At 35.4% G+C, this 22,562-nt stretch overlaps 14 non-coding genes across 14 annotated transcripts; all 14 read left to right on the top strand.

Annotated features, from left to right (window-relative positions):
• The first annotated feature begins 577 nt into the window (after window positions 1-577).
• On the top strand, window positions 578-649 carry TRNAC-GCA (transfer RNA cysteine (anticodon GCA)). Its single transcript has one exon. It is a non-coding gene; the product is annotated as a tRNA-Cys (tRNA).
• An 880-nt stretch (window positions 650-1,529) lies between these two features.
• TRNAC-GCA (transfer RNA cysteine (anticodon GCA)) lies at window positions 1,530-1,601 on the top strand. The gene has a single exon. It is a non-coding gene; the product is annotated as a tRNA-Cys (tRNA).
• Window positions 1,602-2,484: 883 nt separating this feature from the next.
• On the top strand, window positions 2,485-2,556 carry TRNAC-GCA (transfer RNA cysteine (anticodon GCA)). Its single transcript has one exon. It is a non-coding gene; the product is annotated as a tRNA-Cys (tRNA).
• Window positions 2,557-5,344: 2,788 nt separating this feature from the next.
• TRNAC-GCA (transfer RNA cysteine (anticodon GCA)) lies at window positions 5,345-5,416 on the top strand. The gene has a single exon. It is a non-coding gene; the product is annotated as a tRNA-Cys (tRNA).
• Window positions 5,417-7,251: 1,835 nt separating this feature from the next.
• On the top strand, window positions 7,252-7,323 carry TRNAC-GCA (transfer RNA cysteine (anticodon GCA)). Its single transcript has one exon. It is a non-coding gene; the product is annotated as a tRNA-Cys (tRNA).
• Window positions 7,324-9,158: 1,835 nt separating this feature from the next.
• Window positions 9,159-9,230, top strand: TRNAC-GCA (transfer RNA cysteine (anticodon GCA)). The gene has a single exon. It is a non-coding gene; the product is annotated as a tRNA-Cys (tRNA).
• A 1,808-nt stretch (window positions 9,231-11,038) lies between these two features.
• TRNAC-GCA (transfer RNA cysteine (anticodon GCA)) lies at window positions 11,039-11,110 on the top strand. Its single transcript has one exon. It is a non-coding gene; the product is annotated as a tRNA-Cys (tRNA).
• Window positions 11,111-11,992: 882 nt separating this feature from the next.
• TRNAC-GCA (transfer RNA cysteine (anticodon GCA)) lies at window positions 11,993-12,064 on the top strand. Its single transcript has one exon. It is a non-coding gene; the product is annotated as a tRNA-Cys (tRNA).
• Window positions 12,065-12,944: 880 nt separating this feature from the next.
• On the top strand, window positions 12,945-13,016 carry TRNAC-GCA (transfer RNA cysteine (anticodon GCA)). Its single transcript has one exon. It is a non-coding gene; the product is annotated as a tRNA-Cys (tRNA).
• Window positions 13,017-13,899: 883 nt separating this feature from the next.
• TRNAC-GCA (transfer RNA cysteine (anticodon GCA)) lies at window positions 13,900-13,971 on the top strand. Its single transcript has one exon. It is a non-coding gene; the product is annotated as a tRNA-Cys (tRNA).
• Window positions 13,972-16,759: 2,788 nt separating this feature from the next.
• Window positions 16,760-16,831, top strand: TRNAC-GCA (transfer RNA cysteine (anticodon GCA)). The gene has a single exon. It is a non-coding gene; the product is annotated as a tRNA-Cys (tRNA).
• A 1,835-nt stretch (window positions 16,832-18,666) lies between these two features.
• Window positions 18,667-18,738, top strand: TRNAC-GCA (transfer RNA cysteine (anticodon GCA)). Its single transcript has one exon. It is a non-coding gene; the product is annotated as a tRNA-Cys (tRNA).
• Window positions 18,739-20,573: 1,835 nt separating this feature from the next.
• On the top strand, window positions 20,574-20,645 carry TRNAC-GCA (transfer RNA cysteine (anticodon GCA)). Its single transcript has one exon. It is a non-coding gene; the product is annotated as a tRNA-Cys (tRNA).
• A 1,809-nt stretch (window positions 20,646-22,454) lies between these two features.
• On the top strand, window positions 22,455-22,526 carry TRNAC-GCA (transfer RNA cysteine (anticodon GCA)). The gene has a single exon. It is a non-coding gene; the product is annotated as a tRNA-Cys (tRNA).
• Window positions 22,527-22,562: the final 36 nt, after the last annotated feature.

Genomic DNA, 22,562 nt, shown 5'->3' with positions numbered 1-22,562 from the left:
AATTTGTACAGCTGACCAGAAGTGCACTGATGTCATTAGTTCTACAAGTTCCATACAGTCACCCACTCTATCACCTTTTTAAAAAAGGGCAGTTTTCAGTATTCAAGGGTTTATGTCAGTGGTAGAGCGTAGGAGTGCTTTTCAAGAAGTCCCTGTTTCATAACCATATACCCTCTTCAATAGATCCTGTTAAAATGTTTTTCAACCCAATGCACTCTAAGAAACAATAGGATATATCATCATTTCATATATAAAACAATGAACAATTGGGTTTAACTATGCTCTTAGCACAAAATCAACAAACTGCAGTAGAGAAGCAGTTACATTTTGCAGAATGTGTGCATTTGACAAAAGATTTTTTTTCCAGGTTCCAAGATCTACATGTGATACGAAATGTATGAATTCTTGCAATGGAAACCTCACTGTATTTTACCAAGGCAGATAAAGGACATCCTTCGCACCCCATATACTTATAAGGAGGGTTTGGTGGCTGAAAATGCATTGCTTTGATGGTGATTGCATGTTGCTTGCACTTTGTAGATATTACTGAATTAATAAAGGTCCTCTTTTCAGAACTGGGGGTATAGCTCAGTGGTAGAGCATTTGACTGCAGATCAAGAGGTCCCTAGTTCAAATCTGGGTGCCCCCTTGTTCAATTGTTTTACCTGTAGAAATATTTTTTTAATTAAATAAATTGAAGAAAACATTTACAATCTTAGCATTTTATGTAATGAGCAACACATTTCTACATTTGAAATACTCCTGATCATCTCCTGAAACATAGGGTAAACACCATGAAACTGTTTAGGATTTCTTCATATGATACAAGCTGTGTTTTACATTCACCCAAGTTCTACTGGTGATATTATCAGTTTGAAACAGTCCATTGGAAGCTCATATGAATGTTATAAAACTGTGGTGGAAACCAATAATATGCCCTTAATGAAATGTATTAATTTGTACAGCTGACCAGAAGTGCACTGATGTCATTAGTTCTACAAGTTCCATACAGTCACCCACTCTATCACCTTTTTATAAAGGGCAGTTTTCAACATTGAAGGGTTTATGTCAGTGGTAGAGCGTAGGAGTGTAGTTCAAGAAGTCCCTGTTTCATAACCATATACCCTCTTCAATAGATCCTGTTAAAATGTGTTTCAACCCAATGCACTGTAAGAAGCAATAGGATATATCATCATTTCATATACAAAACAATGAACAATTGAGTTTAACTATGCTCTTAGCACAACATCAACAAACTGCAGTAGAGAAGCAGTTACATTTTGCAGAATTTGTGCATTTGACAAAAGAATTTTTTCCATGTTCCAAGATCTACATGTGATACGAAATGTATGAATTCTTGCAATGGAAACCTCACTGTATTTTACCAAGGCAGATAAAGGACATCCTTCGCACCCCATATACTTATAAGGAGGGTTTGGTGGCTGAAATTGCATTACTTTGATGGTGATTGCATGTTGCTTGCACTTTGTACATATTACTGAATTAATAAAGGTGAACTTTTCAGAACTGGGGGTATAGCTCAGTGGTAGAGCATTTGACTGCAGATCAAGAGGTCCCTAGTTCAAATCTGGGTGCCCACTTGTTCAACTGTTTTACCTGTAGAAATATTTTTTTAATTAAATAAATTGAAGAAAACATTTACAATCTTAGCATTTTATGTAATGAGCAACACATTTCTACATTTGAATTACTCCTGATCATCTCCTGAAACATAGGGTAAACACCATGAAATTGTTTAGGATTTCTTCATATGATAGAAGCTGTGTTTTAAATTCAGCCAAGTTCTACTGGTGATATTATCAGTTTGAAATAGTCCATTGGAAGATCATATGAATGTTATAAAACTGTGGTGGAAACCAATAATATGCCCTTAATGAAATTTATTAATTTGTACAGCTGACCAGAAGTGCACTGATGTCATTAGTTCTACAAGTTCCATACAGTCACCCACTCTATCACCTTTTTAAAAAAAGGGCAGTTTTCAGTATTCAAGGGTTTATGTCAGTGGTAGAGCGTAGGAGTGCTTTTCAAGAAGTCCCTGTTTCATAACCATATACCCTCTTCAATAGATCCTGTTAAAATGTTTTTCAACCCAATGCACTCTAAGAAACAATAGGATATATCATCATTTCATATATAAAACAATGAACAATTGGGTTTAACTATGCTCTTAGCACAAAATCAACAAACTGCAGTAGAGAAGCAGTTACATTTTGCAGAATTTGTGCATTTGACAAAAGATTTTTTTTCCATGTTCCAAGATCTACATGTGATACGAAATGTATGAATTCTTGCAATGGAAACCTCACTGTATTTTACCAAGGCAGATAAAGGACATCCTTCACACCCCATATACTTATAAGGAGGGTTTGGTGGCTGAAAATGCATTGCTTTGATGGTGATTGCATGTTGCTTGCACTTTGTAGATATTACTGAATTAATAAAGGTCCACTTTTCAGAACTGGGGGTATAGCTCAGTGGTAGAGCATTTGACTGCAGATCAAGAGGTCCCTAGTTCAAATCTGGATGCCCCCTTGTTCAATTGTTTTACCTGTAGAAATATTTTTTTAATTAAATAAATTGAAGAAAACATTTACAATCTTAGCATTTTATGTAATGAGCAACACATTTCTACATTTGAAATACTCCTGATCATCTCCTGAAACATAGGGTAAACACCATGAAACTGTTTAGGATTTCTTCATATGATACAAGCTGTGTTTTACATTCACCCAAGTTCTACTGGTGATATTATCAGTTTGAAATAGTCCATTGGAAGCTCATATGAATGTTATAAAACTGTGGTGGAAACCAATAATATGCCCTTAATGAAATGTATTAATTTGTACAGCTGACCAGAAGTGCACTGATGTCATTAGTTCTACAAGTTCCATACAGTCACCCACTCTATCACCTTTTTAAAAAAGGGCAGTTTTCAGCATTCAAGGGTTTATGTCAGTGGTAGAGCGTAGGAGTGCTTTTCAAGAAGTTCCTGTTTCATAACCATATACCCTCTTCAATAGATCCTGTTAAAATGTATTTTTTAACCCAATGCACTGTAAGAAACAATAAGATATATCATCATTTCATATACAAAACAACGAACAATTGTGTTTAACTATGCTCTTAGCACAAAATCAACAAAATGCAGTAGAGAAACAGTTACGTTTTGCAGAATTTGTGCATTTGACAAAAGATTTTTTTCCATGTTCCAAGATCTACATGTGATACGAAATGTATGAATTCTTGCAATGGAAACCTCACTGTATTTTACCAAGGCAGATAAAGGACATCCTTTGCACCGCATATACTTATAAGGAGGGTTTGGTGGCTGAAAATGCCTTGCTTTGATGGTGATTGCATGCTGCTTGCACTTTGTACATATTACTGAATTAATAAAAGTGAACTTTTCAGAACTGGTGGTATAGCTCAGTGGTAGAGCATTTGACTGCAGATAAGAAGGTCCCTAGCTCAAATCTGGGTGCCCCCTTGTTTAACTGTTTTACCTGTAGAAATATTTTTTTAATTAAATAAATTGAAGAAAACATTTACAATCTTAGCATTTTATGTAATGAGCAACACATTTCTACATTTGAAATACTCCTGATCATCTCCTGAAACATAGGGTAAACACCATTAAGCTGTTTAGGATTTCTTCTACTGATACAAGCTGTGTTTTACATTCACCCAAGTTCTACTGGTGATATTATCAGTTTGAAACAGTCCATTGGAAGCTCATATGAATGTTATAAAACTGTGGTGGAAACCAATAATATGCCCTTAATGAAATGTATTAATTTGTACAGCTGACCAGAAGTGCACTGATGTCATTAGTTCTACAAGTTCCATACAGTCACCCACTCTATCACCTTTTTATAAAGGGCAGTTTTCAACATTGAAGGGTTTATGTCAGTGGTAGAGCGTAGGAGTGTAGTTCAAGAAGTCCCTGTTTCATAACCATATACCCTCTTCAATAGATCCTGTTAAAATGTGTTTCAACCCAATGCACTGTAAGAAGCAATAGGATATATCATCATTTCATATACAAAACAATGAACAATTGAGTTTAACTATGCTCTTAGCACAACATCAACAAACTGCAGTAGAGAAGCAGTTACATTTTGCAGAATTTGTGCATTTGACAAAAGAATTTTTTCCATGTTCCAAGATCTACATGTGATACGAAATGTATGAATTCTTGCAATGGAAACCTCACTGTATTTTACCAAGGCAGATAAAGGACATCCTTCGCACCCCATATACTTATAAGGAGGGTTTGGTGGCTGAAATTGCATTGCTTTGATGGTGATTGCATGTTGCTTGCACTTTGTACATATTACTGAATTAATAAAGGTGAACTTTTCAGTACTGGGGGTATAGCTCACTGGTAGAGCATTTGACTGCAGATCAAGAGGTCCCTAGTTCAAATCTGGGTGCCCCTTGTTCAACTGTTTTACCTGTAGAAATATTTTTTTAATTAAATAAATTGAAGAAAACATTTACAATCTTAGCATTTTATGTAATGAGCAACACATTTCTACATTTGAATTACTCCTGATCATCTCCTGAAACATAGGGTAAACACCATGAAATTGTTTAGGATTTCTTCATATGATAGAAGCTGTGTTTTAAATTCAGCCAAGTTCTACTGGTGATATTATCAGTTTGAAATAGTCCATTGGAAGATCATATGAATGTTATAAAACTGTGGTGGAAACCAATAATATGCCCTTAATGAAATTTATTAATTTGTACAGCTGACCAGAAGTGCACTGATGTCATTAGTTCTACAAGTTCCATACAGTCACCCACTCTATCACCTTTTTAAAAAAGGGCAGTTTTCAGTATTCAAGGGTTTATGTCAGTGGTAGAGCGTAGGAGTGCTTTTCAAGAAGTCCCTGTTTCATAACCATATACCCTCTTCAATAGATCCTGTTAAAATGTTTTTCAACCCAATGCACTCTAAGAAACAATAGGATATATCATCATTTCATATATAAAACAATGAACAATTGGGTTTAACTATGCTCTTAGCACAAAATCAATAAACTGCAGTAGAGAAGCAGTTACATTTTGCAGAATTTGTGCATTTGACAAAAGATTTTTTTTCCATGTTCCAAGATCTACATGTGATACGAAATGTATGAATTCTTGCAATGGAAACCTCACTGTATTTTACCAAGGCAGATAAAGGACATCCTTCACACCCCATATACTTATAAGGAGGGTTTGGTGCCTGAAAATGCATTGCTTTGATGGTGATTGCATGTTGCTTGCACTTTGTAGATATTACTGAATTAATAAAGGTCCGCTTTTCAGAACTGGGGGTATAGCTCAGTGGTAGAGCATTTGACTGCAGATCAAGAGGTCCCTAGTTCAAATCTGGATGCCCCCTTGTTCAATTGTTTTACCTGTAGAAATATTTTTTTAATTAAATAAATTGAAGAAAACATTTACAATCTTAGCATTTTATGTAATGAGCAACACATTTCTACATTTGAAATACTCCTGATCATCTCCTGAAACATAGGGTAAACACCATGAAAATGTTTAGGATTTCTTCATATGATACAAGCTGTGTTTTACATTCACCCAAGTTCTACTGGTGATATTATCAGTTTGAAATAGTCCATTGGAAGCTCATATGAATGTTATAAAACTGTGGTGGAAACCAATAATATGCCCTTAATGAAATGTATTAATTTGTACAGCTGACCAGAAGTGCACTGATGTCATTAGTTCTACAAGTTCCATACAGTCACCCACTCTATCACCTTTTTAAAAAAGGGCAGTTTTCAGCATTCAAGGGTTTATGTCAGTGGTAGAGCGTAGGAGTGCTTTTCAAGAAGTTCCTGTTTCATAACCATATACCCTCTTCAATAGATCCTGTTAAAATGTATTTTTTAACCCAATGCACTGTAAGAAACAATAAGATATATCATCATTTCATATACAAAACAACGAACAATTGGGTTTAACTATGCTCTTAGCACAAAATCAACAAAATGCAGTAGAGAAACAGTTACGTTTTGCAGAATTTGTGCATTTGACAAAAGATTTTTTTCCATGTTCCAAGATCTACATGTGATACGAAATGTATGAATTCTTGCAATGGAAACCTCACTGTATTTTACCAAGGCAGATAAAGGACATCCTTTGCACCGCATATACTTATAAGGAGGGTTTGGTGGCTGAAAATGCCTTGCTTTGATGGTGATTGCATGCTGCTTGCACTTTGTACATATTACTGAATTAATAAAGGTGAACTTTTCAGAAGTGGTGGTATAGCTCAGTGGTAGAGCATTTGACTACAGATAAGAAGGTCCCTAGCTCAAATCTGGGTGCCCCCTTGTTTAACTGTTTTACCTGTAGAAATATTTTTTTAATTAAATAAATTGAAGAAAACATTTACAATCTTAGCATTTTATGTAATGAGCAACACATTTCTACATTTGAAATACTCCTGATCATCTCCTGAAACATAGGGTAAACACCATTAAGCTGTTTAGGATTTCTTCTACTGATACAAGCTGTGTTTTACATTCACCCAAGTTCTACTGGTGATATTATCAGTTTGAAACAGTCCATTGGAAGCTCATATGAATGTTATAAAACTGTGGTGGAAACCAATAATATGCCCTTAATGAAATGTATTAATTTGTACAGCTGACCAGAAGTGCACTGATGTCATTAGTTCTACAAGTTCCATACAGTCACCCACTCTATCACCTTTTTATAAAGGGCAGTTTTCAACATTGAAGGGTTTATGTCAGTGGTAGAGCGTAGGAGTGTAGTTCAAGAAGTCCCTGTTTCATAACCATATACCCTCTTCAATAGATCCTGTTAAAATGTGTTTCAACCCAATGCACTGTAAGAAGCAATAGGATATATCATCATTTCATATACAAAACAATGAACAATTGAGTTTAACTATGCTCTTAGCACAACATCAACAAACTGCAGTAGAGAAGCAGTTACATTTTGCAGAATTTGTGCATTTGACAAAAGAATTTTTTCCATGTTCCAAGATCTACATGTGATACGAAATGTATGAATTCTTGCAATGGAAACCTCACTGTATTTTACCAAGGCAGATAAAGGACATCCTTCGCACCCCATATACTTATAAGGAGGGTTTGGTGGCTGAAATTGCATTGCTTTGATGGTGATTGCATGTTGCTTGCACTTTGTACATATTACTGAATTAATAAAGGTGAACTTTTCAGAACTGGGGGTATAGCTCAGTGGTAGAGCATTTGACTGCAGATCAAGAGGTCCCTAGTTCAAATCTGGGTGCCCCCTTGTTCAACTGTTTTACCTGTAGAAATATTTTTTTTATTAAATAAATTGAAGAAAACATTTACAATCTTAGCATTTTATGTAATGAGCAACACATTTCTACATTTGAAATACTCCTGATCATCTCCTGAAACATAGGGTAAACACCATGAAACTGTTTAGGATTTCTTCATATGATACAAGCTGTGTTTTACATTCACCCAAGTTCTACTGGTGATATGATCAGTTTGAAATAGCCCATTGGAAGCTCATATGAATGTTATAAAACTGTGGTGGAAACCAATAATATGCCCTTAATGAAATTTATTAATTTGTACAGCTGACCAGAAGTGCACTGATGTCATTAGTTCTACAAGTTCCATACAGTCACCCACTCTATCACCTTTTTAAAAAAGGGCAGTTTTCAGTATTCAAGGGTTTATGTCAGTGGTAGAGCGTAGGAGTGCTTTTCAAGAAGTCCCTGTTTCATAACCATATACCCTCTTCAATAGATCCTGTTAAAATGTTTTTCAACCCAATGCACTCTAAGAAACAATAGGATATATCATCATTTCATATATAAAACAATGAACAATTGGGTTTAACTATGCTCTTAGCACAAAATCAATAAACTGCAGTAGAGAAGCAGTTACATTTTGCAGAATTTGTGCATTTGACAAAAGATTTTTTTTCCATGTTCCAAGATCTACATGTGATACGAAATGTATGAATTCTTGCAATGGAAACCTCACTGTATTTTACCAAGGCAGATAAAGGACATCCTTCACACCCCATATACTTATAAGGAGGGTTTGGTGCCTGAAAATGCATTGCTTTGATGGTGATTGCATGTTGCTTGCACTTTGTAGATATTACTGAATTAATAAAGGTCCACTTTTCAGAACTGGGGGTATAGCTCAGTGGTAGAGCATTTGACTGCAGATCAAGAGGTCCCTAGGTCAAATCTGGGTCCCCCTTTGTCGAACTGTTTTACCTGTAGAAATATTTATCAATTAAATAAATTGAAGTAAACATTTACAATCTTAGCATTTTATGTAATGAGCAACACATTTCTACATTTGAAATACTCCTGATCATCTCCTGAAACATAGGGTAAACACCATGAAACTGTTTAGGATTTCTTCATATGATACAAGCTGTGTTTTACATTCACACAAGTTCTACTGGTGATATTATCAGTTTGAAATAGTCCATTGGAAGCTCATATGAATGTTATAAAACTGTGTTGGAAACCAATAATATGCCCTTAATGAAATGTATTAATTTGTACAGATGACCAGAAGTGCACTGATGTCATTAGTTCTACAGGTTCCATACAGTCACCCACTCTATCACCTTTTTAAAAAAGGGCAGTTTTCAACATTCAAGGGCGTATGTCAGTGGTAGAGCGTAGGAGTGTAGTTCAAGAAGTCCCTGTTTCATAACCATATACCCTCTTCAATAGATCCTGTTAAAATGTTTTTCAACCCAATGCACTGTAAGAAACAATAGGATATATCATCATTTCATATACAAAACAATGAACAATTGGGTTTAACTATGCTCTTAGCACAAAATCAACAAACTGCAGTAGAGAAGCAGTTACATTTTGCAGAATTTGTGCATTTGACAAAAGATTTTTTTTCCATGTTCCAAGATCTACATGTGATACGAAATGTATGAATTCTTGCAATGGAAACCTCACTGTATTTTACCAAGGCAGATAAAGGACATCCTTCGCACCCCATATACTTATATGGAGGGTTTGGTGGCTGAAAATGCATTGCTTTGATGGTGATTGCATGTTGCTTGCACTTTGTACATATTACTGAATTAATAAAGTTGAACTTTTCAGAACTGGGGGTATAGCTCAGTGGTAGAGCATTTGACTGCAGATCAAGAAGTCCCTAGTTCAAATCTGGGTGCCCCCTTGTTCAACTGTTTTACCTGTAGAAAAAAACATTTACAATCTTAGCATTTGATGTAATGAGCAACACATTTCTACATTTGAAATACTCCTGATCATCTCCTGAAACATAGGGTAAACACCATGAAACTGTTTAGGATTTCTTCATATGATACAAGCTGTGTTTTACATTCACCCAAGTTCTACTGGTGATATTATCAGTTTGAAATAGTCCATTGGAAGCTCGTAGGAATGTTATAAAACTGTGGTGGAAACTAATAATATGCCCTTAATGAAATGTATTAATTTGTACAGCTGACCAGAAGTGCACTGATGACATTAGTTCTACAAGTTCCATACAGTCACCCACTCTATCACCTTTTTAAAAAAGGGCAGTTTTCAGCATTCAAGGGTTAACTCAGTGGTAGAGCGTAGGAGTGCAGTTCAAGAAGTCCCTGTTTCATAACCATATACCCTCGTCAATAGATCCTGTTAAAATGTGTTTCAACCCAATGCACTGTAAGAAACAATAGGATATATCATCATTTCATATAAAAAACAATGAACAATTGGGTTTAACTATGCTCTTAGCACAAACTCAACAAACTGCAGTAGAGAAGCAGTTACGTTTTGCAGAATTTGTGCATTTGACAAAAGTTTTTTTTCCATGTTCCAAGATCTACATGTGATATGAAATGTATGAATTCTTGCAATGCAAACCTCACTGTATTTTACCAAGGCAGATAAAGGACATCCTTTGCACCCCATATACTTATAAGGAGGGTTTGGTGGCTGAAAATGCATTGCTTTGATGGTGATTGCATGTTGCTTGCACTTTGTACATATTACAGAATTAATAAAGGTAAACGTTTCAGAAAGGGGGTTGTAGCTCAGGAGTAGAGCATTTCAATGCAGATCAAGAGGTCCCTAGTTCAAATCTGGGTGCCCCCTTGTCCAACTGCTTTACCTGTAGAAATATATTTTTAATTAAATAAATTGAAGTAAACATTTACAATCTTAGCATTTTATCTAATGAGCAACACATTTCTACATTTGAAATACTCCTGATCATCACCTGAAACATAGGGTAAACACCATTAAGCTGTTTAGGATTTCTTCATATGATACACGCTGTGTTTTACATTCACCCAAGTTCTACTGGTGATATGATCAGTTTGAAATAGCCCATTGGAAGCTCATATGAATGTTATAAAACTGTGGTGGAAACCAATAATATGCCCTTAATGAAATGTATTAATGTGTACAGCTGACCAGAAGTGCACTGATGTCATTAGTTCTACAAGTTCCATAGAGTCACACACTCTATCACCTTTTTAAAAAAGGGCAGTTTTCAACATTGAAGGGTTTATGTCAGTGGTAGAGCGTAGGAGTGTAGTTCAAGAAGTCCCTGTTTCATAACCATATACCCTCTTCAATAGATCCTGTTAAAATGTTTTTCAACCCAATGCACTGTAAGAAACAATAGGATATATCATCATTTCATATACAAAACAATGAACAATTGGGTTTAACTATGCTCTTAGCACAACATCAACAAACTGCAGTAGAGAAGCATTTACTTTTTGCAGAATTTGTGCATTTGACAAAAGATTTTTTTTCCATGTTCCAAGATCTACATGTGATACGAAATGTATGAATTCTTGCAATGCAAATCTCACTGTATTTTACCAAGGCAGATAAAGGACATCCTTCGCACCCCATATACTTATAAGGAGGGTTTGGTGGCTGAAAATGCATTGCTTTGATGGTGATTGCATGTTGCTTGCACTTTGTACATATTACAGAATTAATAAAGGTGAACTTTTCAGAACTGGGGGTATAGCTCAGTGGTAGAGCATTTGACTGCAGATCAAGAGGTCCCTAGTTCAAATCTGGGTGCCCACTTGTTCAACTGTTTTACCTGTAGAAATATTTTTTTAATTAAATAAATTGAAGAAAACATTTACAATCTTAGCATTTTATGTAATGAGCAACACATTTCTACATTTGAATTACTCCTGATCATCTCCTGAAACATAGGGTAAACACCATGAAATTGTTTAGGATTTCTTCATATGATAGAAGCTGTGTTTTAAATTCAGCCAAGTTCTACTGGTGATATTATCAGTTTGAAATAGTCCATTGGAAGCTCATATGAATGTTATAAAACTGTGGTGGAAACCAATAATATGCCCTTAATGAAATTTATTAATTTGTACAGCTGACCAGAAGTGCACTGATGTCATTAGTTCTACAAGTTCCATACAGTCACCCACTCTATCACCTTTTTAAAAAAGGGCAGTTTTCAGTATTCAAGGGTTTATGTCAGTGGTAGAGCGTAGGAGTGCTTTTCAAGAAGTCCCTGTTTCATAACCATATACCCTCTTCAATAGATCCTGTTAAAATGTTTTTCAACCCAATGCACTCTAAGAAACAATAGGATATATCATCATTTCATATATAAAACAATGAACAATTGGGTTTAACTATGCTCTTAGCACAAAATCAACAAACTGCAGTAGAGAAGCAGTTACATTTTGCAGAATGTGTGCATTTGACAAAAGATTTTTTTTCCAGGTTCCAAGATCTACATGTGATACGAAATGTATGAATTCTTGCAATGGAAACCTCACTGTATTTTACCAAGGCAGATAAAGGACATCCTTCGCACCCCATATACTTATAAGGAGGGTTTGGTGGCTGAAAATGCATTGCTTTGATGGTGATTGCATGTTGCTTGCACTTTGTAGATATTACTGAATTAATAAAGGTCCTCTTTTCAGAACTGGGGGTATAGCTCAGTGGTAGAGCATTTGACTGCAGATCAAGAGGTCCCTAGTTCAAATCTGGGTGCCCCCTTGTTCAATTGTTTTACCTGTAGAAATATTTTTTTAATTAAATAAATTGAAGAAAACATTTACAATCTTAGCATTTTATGTAATGAGCAACACATTTCTACATTTGAAATACTCCTGATCATCTCCTGAAACATAGGGTAAACACCATGAAACTGTTTAGGATTTCTTCATATGATACAAGCTGTGTTTTACATTCACCCAAGTTCTACTGGTGATATTATCAGTTTGAAACAGTCCATTGGAAGCTCATATGAATGTTATAAAACTGTGGTGGAAACCAATAATATGCCCTTAATGAAATGTATTAATTTGTACAGCTGACCAGAAGTGCACTGATGTCATTAGTTCTACAAGTTCCATACAGTCACCCACTCTATCACCTTTTTATAAAGGGCAGTTTTCAACATTGAAGGGTTTATGTCAGTGGTAGAGCGTAGGAGTGTAGTTCAAGAAGTCCCTGTTTCATAACCATATACCCTCTTCAATAGATCCTGTTAAAATGTGTTTCAACCCAATGCACTGTAAGAAGCAATAGGATATATCATCATTTCATATACAAAACAATGAACAATTGAGTTTAACTATGCTCTTAGCACAACATCAACAAACTGCAGTAGAGAAGCAGTTACATTTTGCAGAATTTGTGCATTTGACAAAAGAATTTTTTCCATGTTCCAAGATCTACATGTGATACGAAATGTATGAATTCTTGCAATGGAAACCTCACTGTATTTTACCAAGGCAGATAAAGGACATCCTTCGCACCCCATATACTTATAAGGAGGGTTTGGTGGCTGAAATTGCATTACTTTGATGGTGATTGCATGTTGCTTGCACTTTGTACATATTACTGAATTAATAAAGGTGAACTTTTCAGAACTGGGGGTATAGCTCAGTGGTAGAGCATTTGACTGCAGATCAAGAGGTCCCTAGTTCAAATCTGGGTGCCCACTTGTTCAACTGTTTTACCTGTAGAAATATTTTTTTAATTAAATAAATTGAAGAAAACATTTACAATCTTAGCATTTTATGTAATGAGCAACACATTTCTACATTTGAATTACTCCTGATCATCTCCTGAAACATAGGGTAAACACCATGAAATTGTTTAGGATTTCTTCATATGATAGAAGCTGTGTTTTAAATTCAGCCAAGTTCTACTGGTGATATTATCAGTTTGAAATAGTCCATTGGAAGATCATATGAATGTTATAAAACTGTGGTGGAAACCAATAATATGCCCTTAATGAAATTTATTAATTTGTACAGCTGACCAGAAGTGCACTGATGTCATTAGTTCTACAAGTTCCATACAGTCACCCACTCTATCACCTTTTTAAAAAAAGGGCAGTTTTCAGTATTCAAGGGTTTATGTCAGTGGTAGAGCGTAGGAGTGCTTTTCAAGAAGTCCCTGTTTCATAACCATATACCCTCTTCAATAGATCCTGTTAAAATGTTTTTCAACCCAATGCACTCTAAGAAACAATAGGATATATCATCATTTCATATATAAAACAATGAACAATTGGGTTTAACTATGCTCTTAGCACAAAATCAACAAACTGCAGTAGAGAAGCAGTTACATTTTGCAGAATTTGTGCATTTGACAAAAGATTTTTTTTCCATGTTCCAAGATCTACATGTGATACGAAATGTATGAATTCTTGCAATGGAAACCTCACTGTATTTTACCAAGGCAGATAAAGGACATCCTTCACACCCCATATACTTATAAGGAGGGTTTGGTGGCTGAAAATGCATTGCTTTGATGGTGATTGCATGTTGCTTGCACTTTGTAGATATTACTGAATTAATAAAGGTCCACTTTTCAGAACTGGGGGTATAGCTCAGTGGTAGAGCATTTGACTGCAGATCAAGAGGTCCCTAGTTCAAATCTGGATGCCCCCTTGTTCAATTGTTTTACCTGTAGAAATATTTTTTTAATTAAATAAATTGAAGAAAACATTTACAATCTTAGCATTTTATGTAATGAGCAACACATTTCTACATTTGAAATACTCCTGATCATCTCCTGAAACATAGGGTAAACACCATGAAACTGTTTAGGATTTCTTCATATGATACAAGCTGTGTTTTACATTCACCCAAGTTCTACTGGTGATATTATCAGTTTGAAATAGTCCATTGGAAGCTCATATGAATGTTATAAAACTGTGGTGGAAACCAATAATATGCCCTTAATGAAATGTATTAATTTGTACAGCTGACCAGAAGTGCACTGATGTCATTAGTTCTACAAGTTCCATACAGTCACCCACTCTATCACCTTTTTAAAAAAGGGCAGTTTTCAGCATTCAAGGGTTTATGTCAGTGGTAGAGCGTAGGAGTGCTTTTCAAGAAGTTCCTGTTTCATAACCATATACCCTCTTCAATAGATCCTGTTAAAATGTATTTTTTAACCCAATGCACTGTAAGAAACAATACGATATATCATCATTTCATATACAAAACAACGAACAATTGTGTTTAACTATGCTCTTAGCACAAAATCAACAAAATGCAGTAGAGAAACAGTTACGTTTTGCAGAATTTGTGCATTTGACAAAAGATTTTTTTCCATGTTCCAAGATCTACATGTGATACGAAATGTATGAATTCTTGCAATGGAAACCTCACTGTATTTTACCAAGGCAGATAAAGGACATCCTTTGCACCGCATATACTTATAAGGAGGGTTTGGTGGCTGAAAATGCCTTGCTTTGATGGTGATTGCATGCTGCTTGCACTTTGTACATATTACTGAATTAATAAAAGTGAACTTTTCAGAACTGGTGGTATAGCTCAGTGGTAGAGCATTTGACTGCAGATAAGAAGGTCCCTAGCTCAAATCTGGGTGCCCCCTTGTTTAACTGTTTTACCTGTAGAAATATTTTTTTAATTAAATAAATTGAAGAAAACATTTACAATCTTAGCATTTTATGTAATGAGCAACACATTTCTACATTTGAAATACTCCTGATCATCTCCTGAAACATAGGGTAAACACCATTAAGCTGTTTAGGATTTCTTCTACTGATACAAGCTGTGTTTTACATTCACCCAAGTTCTACTGGTGATATTATCAGTTTGAAACAGTCCATTGGAAGCTCATATGAATGTTATAAAACTGTGGTGGAAACCAATAATATGCCCTTAATGAAATGTATTAATTTGTACAGCTGACCAGAAGTGCACTGATGTCATTAGTTCTACAAGTTCCATACAGTCACCCACTCTATCACCTTTTTATAAAGGGCAGTTTTCAACATTGAAGGGTTTATGTCAGTGGTAGAGCGTAGGAGTGTAGTTCAAGAAGTCCCTGTTTCATAACCATATACCCTCTTCAATAGATCCTGTTAAAATGTGTTTCAACCCAATGCACTGTAAGAAGCAATAGGATATATCATCATTTCATATACAAAACAATGAACAATTGAGTTTAACTATGCTCTTAGCACAACATCAACAAACTGCAGTAGAGAAGCAGTTACATTTTGCAGAATTTGTGCATTTGACAAAAGAATTTTTTCCATGTTCCAAGATCTACATGTGATACGAAATGTATGAATTCTTGCAATGGAAACCTCACTGTATTTTACCAAGGCAGATAAAGGACATCCTTCGCACCCCATATACTTATAAGGAGGGTTTGGTGGCTGAAATTGCATTGCTTTGATGGTGATTGCATGTTGCTTGCACTTTGTACATATTACTGAATTAATAAAGGTGAACTTTTCAGTACTGGGGGTATAGCTCACTGGTAGAGCATTTGACTGCAGATCAAGAGGTCCCTAGTTCAAATCTGGGTGCCCCTTGTTCAACTGTTTTACCTGTAGAAATATTTTTTTAATTAAATAAATTGAAGAAAACATTTACAATCTTAGCATTTTATGTAATGAGCAACACATTTCTACATTTGAATTACTCCTGATCATCTCCTGAAACATAGGGTAAACACCATGAAATTGTTTAGGATTTCTTCATATGATAGAAGCTGTGTTTTAAATTCAGCCAAGTTCTACTGGTGATATTATCAGTTTGAAATAGTCCATTGGAAGATCATATGAATGTTATAAAACTGTGGTGGAAACCAATAATATGCCCTTAATGAAATTTATTAATTTGTACAGCTGACCAGAAGTGCACTGATGTCATTAGTTCTACAAGTTCCATACAGTCACCCACTCTATCACCTTTTTAAAAAAGGGCAGTTTTCAGTATTCAAGGGTTTATGTCAGTGGTAGAGCGTAGGAGTGCTTTTCAAGAAGTCCCTGTTTCATAACCATATACCCTCTTCAATAGATCCTGTTAAAATGTTTTTCAACCCAATGCACTCTAAGAAACAATAGGATATATCATCATTTCATATATAAAACAATGAACAATTGGGTTTAACTATGCTCTTAGCACAAAATCAATAAACTGCAGTAGAGAAGCAGTTACATTTTGCAGAATTTGTGCATTTGACAAAAGATTTTTTTTCCATGTTCCAAGATCTACATGTGATACGAAATGTATGAATTCTTGCAATGGAAACCTCACTGTATTTTACCAAGGCAGATAAAGGACATCCTTCACACCCCATATACTTATAAGGAGGGTTTGGTGCCTGAAAATGCATTGCTTTGATGGTGATTGCATGTTGCTTGCACTTTGTAGATATTACTGAATTAATAAAGGTCCACTTTTCAGAACTGGGGGTATAGCTCAGTGGTAGAGCATTTGACTGCAGATCAAGAGGTCCCTAGTTCAAATCTGGATGCCCCCTTGTTCAATTGTTTTACCTGTAGAAATATTTTTTTAATTAAATAAATTGAAGAAAACATTTACAATCTTAGCATTTTATGTAATGAGCAACACATTTCTACATTTGAAATACTCCTGATCATCTCCTGAAACATAGGGTAAACACCATGAAAATGTTTAGGATTTCTTCATATGATACAAGCTGTGTTTTACATTCACCCAAGTTCTACTGGTGATATTATCAGTTTGAAATAGTCCATTGGAAGCTCATATGAATGTTATAAAACTGTGGTGGAAACCAATAATATGCCCTTAATGAAATGTATTAATTTGTACAGCTGACCAGAAGTGCACTGATGTCATTAGTTCTACAAGTTCCATACAGTCACCCACTCTATCACCTTTTTAAAAAAGGGCAGTTTTCAGCATTCAAGGGTTTATGTCAGTGGTAGAGCGTAGGAGTGCTTTTCAAGAAGTTCCTGTTTCATAACCATATACCCTCTTCAATAGATCCTGTTAAAATGTATTTTTTAACCCAATGCACTGTAAGAAACAATAAGATATATCATCATTTCATATACAAAACAACGAACAATTGGGTTTAACTATGCTCTTAGCACAAAATCAACAAAATGCAGTAGAGAAACAGTTACGTTTTGCAGAATTTGTGCATTTGACAAAAGATTTTTTTCCATGTTCCAAGATCTACATGTGATACGAAATGTATGAATTCTTGCAATGGAAACCTCACTGTATTTTACCAAGGCAGATAAAGGACATCCTTTGCACCGCATATACTTATAAGGAGGGTTTGGTGGCTGAAAATGCCTTGCTTTGATGGTGATTGCATGCTGCTTGCACTTTGTACATATTACTGAATTAATAAAGGTGAACTTTTCAGAAGTGGTGGTATAGCTCAGTGGTAGAGCATTTGACTACAGATAAGAAGGTCACTAGCTCAAATCTGGGTGCCCCCTTGTTTAACTGTTTTACCTGTAGAAATATTTTTTTAATTAAATAAATTGAAGAAAACATTTACAATCTTAGCATTTTATGTAATGAGCAACACATTTCTACATTTGAAATACTCCTGATCATCTCCTGAAACATAGGGTAAACACCATTAAGCTGTTTAGGATTTCTTCTACTGATACAAGCTGTGTTTTACATTCACCCAAGTTCTACTGGTGATATTATCAGTTTGAAACAGTCCATTGGAAGCTCATATGAATGTTATAAAACTGTGGTGGAAACCAATAATATGCCCTTAATGAAATGTATTAATTTGTACAGCTGACCAGAAGTGCACTGATGTCATTAGTTCTACAAGTTCCATACAGTCACCCACTCTATCACCTTTTTATAAAGGGCAGTTTTCAACATTGAAGGGTTTATGTCAGTGGTAGAGCGTAGGAGTGTAGTTCAAGAAGTCCCTGTTTCATAACCATATACCCTCTTCAATAGATCCTGTTAAAATGTGTTTCAACCCAATGCACTGTAAGAAGCAATAGGATATATCATCATTTCATATACAAAACAATGAACAATTGAGTTTAACTATGCTCTTAGCACAACATCAACAAACTGCAGTAGAGAAGCAGTTACATTTTGCAGAATTTGTGCATTTGACAAAAGAATTTTTTCCATGTTCCAAGATCTACATGTGATACGAAATGTATGAATTCTTGCAATGGAAACCTCACTGTATTTTACCAAGGCAGATAAAGGACATCCTTCGCACCCCATATACTTATAAGGAGGGTTTGGTGGCTGAAATTGCATTGCTTTGATGGTGATTGCATGTTGCTTGCACTTTGTACATATTACTGAATTAATAAAGGTGAACTTTTCAGAACTGGGGGTATAGCTCAGTGGTAGAGCATTTGACTGCAGATCAAGAGGTCCCTAGTTCAAATCTGGGTGCCCCCTTGTTCAACTGTTTTACCTGTAGAAATATTTTTTTTATTAAATAAATTGAAGAAAACATTTACAATCTTAGCATTTTATGTAATGAGCAACACATTTCTACATTTGAAATACTCCTGATCATCTCCTGAAACATAGGGTAAACACCATGAAACTGTTTAGGATTTCTTCATATGATACAAGCTGTGTTTTACATTCACCCAAGTTCTACTGGTGATATGATCAGTTTGAAATAGCCCATTGGAAGCTCATATGAATGTTATAAAACTGTGGTGGAAACCAATAATATGCCCTTAATGAAATTTATTAATTTGTACAGCTGACCAGAAGTGCACTGATGTCATTAGTTCTACAAGTTCCATACAGTCACCCACTCTATCACCTTTTTAAAAAAGGGCAGTTTTCAGTATTCAAGGGTTTATGTCAGTGGTAGAGCGTAGGAGTGCTTTTCAAGAAGTCCCTGTTTCATAACCATATACCCTCTTCAATAGATCCTGTTAAAATGTTTTTCAACCCAATGCACTCTAAGAAACAATAGGATATATCATCATTTCATATATAAAACAATGAACAATTGGGTTTAACTATGCTCTTAGCACAAAATCAATAAACTGCAGTAGAGAAGCAGTTACATTTTGCAGAATTTGTGCATTTGACAAAAGATTTTTTTTCCATGTTCCAAGATCTACATGTGATACGAAATGTATGAATTCTTGCAATGGAAACCTCACTGTATTTTACCAAGGCAGATAAAGGACATCCTTCACACCCCATATACTTATAAGGAGGGTTTGGTGCCTGAAAATGCATTGCTTTGATGGTGATTGCATGTTGCTTGCACTTTGTAGATATTACTGAATTAATAAAGGTCCACTTTTCAGAACTGGGGGTATAGCTCAGTGGTAGAGCATTTGACTGCAGATCAAGAGGTCCCTAGGTCAAATCTGGGTCCCCCTTTGTCGAACTGTTTTACCTGTAGAAATATTTATCAATTAAATAAATTGAAGTAAACATTTACAATCTTAGCATTTTATGTAATGAGCAACACATTTCTACATTTGAAATACTCCTGATCATCTCCTGAAACATAGGGTAAACACCATGAAACTGTTTAGGATTTCTTCATATGATACAAGCTGTGTTTTACATTCACACAAGTTCTACTGGTGATATTATCAGTTTGAAATAGTCCATTGGAAGCTCATATGAATGTTATAAAACTGTGTTGGAAACCAATAATATGCCCTTAATGAAATGTATTAATTTGTACAGATGACCAGAAGTGCACTGATGTCATTAGTTCTACAGGTTCCATACAGTCACCCACTCTATCACCTTTTTAAAAAAGGGCAGTTTTCAACATTCAAGGGCGTATGTCAGTGGTAGAGCGTAGGAGTGTAGTTCAAGAAGTCCCTGTTTCATAACCATATACCCTCTTCAATAGATCCTGTTAAAATGTTTTTCAACCCAATGCACTGTAAGAAACAATAGGATACATCATCATTTCATATACAAAACAATGAACAATTGGGTTTAACTATGCTCTTAGCACAAAATCAACAAACTGCAGTAGAGAAGCAGTTACATTTTGCAGAATTTGTGCATTTGACAAAAGATTTTTTTTCCATGTTCCAAGATCTACATGTGATACGAAATGTATGAATTCTTGCAATGGAAACCTCACTGTATTTTACCAAGGCAGATAAAGGACATCCTTCGCACCCCATATACTTATATGGAGGGTTTGGTGGCTGAAAATGCATTGCTTTGATGGTGATTGCATGTTGCTTGCACTTTGTACATATTACTGAATTAATAAAGTTGAACTTTTCAGAACTGGGGGTATAGCTCAGTGGTAGAGCATTTGACTGCAGATCAAGAAGTCCCTAGTTCAAATCTGGGTGCCCCCTTGTTCAACTGTTTTACCTGTAGAAAAAAACATTTACAATCTTAGCATTTGATGTAATGAGCAACACATTTCTACATTTGAAATACTCCTGATCATCTCCTGAAACATAGGGTAAACACCATGAAACTGTTTAGGATTTCTTCATATGATACAAGCTGTGTTTTACATTCACCCAAGTTCTACTGGTGATATTATCAGTTTGAAATAGTCCATTGGAAGCTCGTAGGAATGTTATAAAACTGTGGTGGAAACTAATAATATGCCCTTAATGAAATGTATTAATTTGTACAGCTGACCAGAAGTGCACTGATGACATTAGTTCTACAAGTTCCATACAGTCACCCACTCTATCACCTTTTTAAAAAAGGGCAGTTTTCAGCATTCAAGGGTTTAACTCAGTGGTAGAGCGTAGGAGTGCAGTTCAAGAAGTCCCTGTTTCATAACCATATACCCTCGTCAATAGATCCTGTTAAAATGTGTTTCAACCCAATGCACTGTAAGAAACAATAGGATATATCATCATTTCATATAAAAAACAATGAACAATTGGGTTTAACTATGCTCTTAGCACAAACTCAACAAACTGCAGTAGAGAAGCAGTTACGTTTTGCAGAATTTGTGCATTTGACAAAAGTTTTTTTTCCATGTTCCAAGATCTACATGTGATATGAAATGTATGAATTCTTGCAATGCAAACCTCACTGTATTTTACCAAGGCAGATAAAGGACATCCTTTGCACCCCATATACTTATAAGGAGGGTTTGGTGGCTGAAAATGCATTGCTTTGATGGTGATTGCATGTTGCTTGCACTTTGTACATATTACAGAATTAATAAAGGTAAACGTTTCAGAAAGGGGGTTGTAGCTCAGGAGTAGAGCATTTCAATGCAGATCAAGAGGTCCCTAGTTCAAATCTGGGTGCCCCCTTGTCCAACTGCTTTACCTGTAGAAATATATTTTTAATTAAATAAATTGAAGTAAACATTTACAATCTTAGCATTTTATCTAATGAGCAACACATTTCTACATTTGAAATACTCCTGATCATCACCTGAAACATAGGGTAAACACCATTAAGCTGTTTAGGATTTCTTCATATGATACACGCTGTGTTTTACATTCACCCAAGTTCTACTGGTGATATGATCAGTTTGAAATAGCCCATTGGAAGCTCATATGAATGTTATAAAACTGTGGTGGAAACCAATAATATGCCCTTAATGAAATGTATTAATGTGTACAGCTGACCAGAAGTGCACTGATGTCATTAGTTCTACAAGTTCCATAGAGTCACACACTCTATCACCTTTTTAAAAAAGGGCAGTTTTCAACATTGAAGGGTTTATGTCAGTGGTAGAGCGTAGGAGTGTAGTTCAAGAAGTCCCTGTTTCATAACCATATACCCTCTTCAATAGATCCTGTTAAAATGTTTTTCAACCCAATGCACTGTAAGAAACAATAGGATATATCATCATTTCATATACAAAACAATGAACAATTGGGTTTAACTATGCTCTTAGCACAACATCAACAAACTGCAGTAGAGAAGCATTTACTTTTTGCAGAATTTGTGCATTTGACAAAAGATTTTTTTTCCATGTTCCAAGATCTACATGTGATACGAAATGTATGAATTCTTGCAATGCAAATCTCACTGTATTTTACCAAGGCAGATAAAGGACATCCTTCGCACCCCATATACTTATAAGGAGGGTTTGGTGGCTGAAAATGCATTGCTTTGATGGTGATTGCATGTTGCTTGCACTTTGTACATATTACAGAATTAATAAAGGTGAACTTTTCAGAACTGGGGGTATAGCTCAGTGGTAGAGCATTTGACTGCAGATCAAGAGGTCCCTAGTTCAAATCTGGGTGCCCACTTGTTCAACTGTTTTACCTGTAGAAATATTTTTTTAA

The sequence above is a fragment of the Ambystoma mexicanum genome, chromosome 4q (assembly GCF_040938575.1).
Source record: "Ambystoma mexicanum isolate Mex_15411 chromosome 4q, UKY_AmexF1_1, whole genome shotgun sequence".
NCBI lineage: Eukaryota > Metazoa > Chordata > Amphibia > Caudata > Ambystomatidae > Ambystoma > Ambystoma mexicanum.
This window is presented reverse-complemented; position numbering and strand designations above follow the sequence as displayed.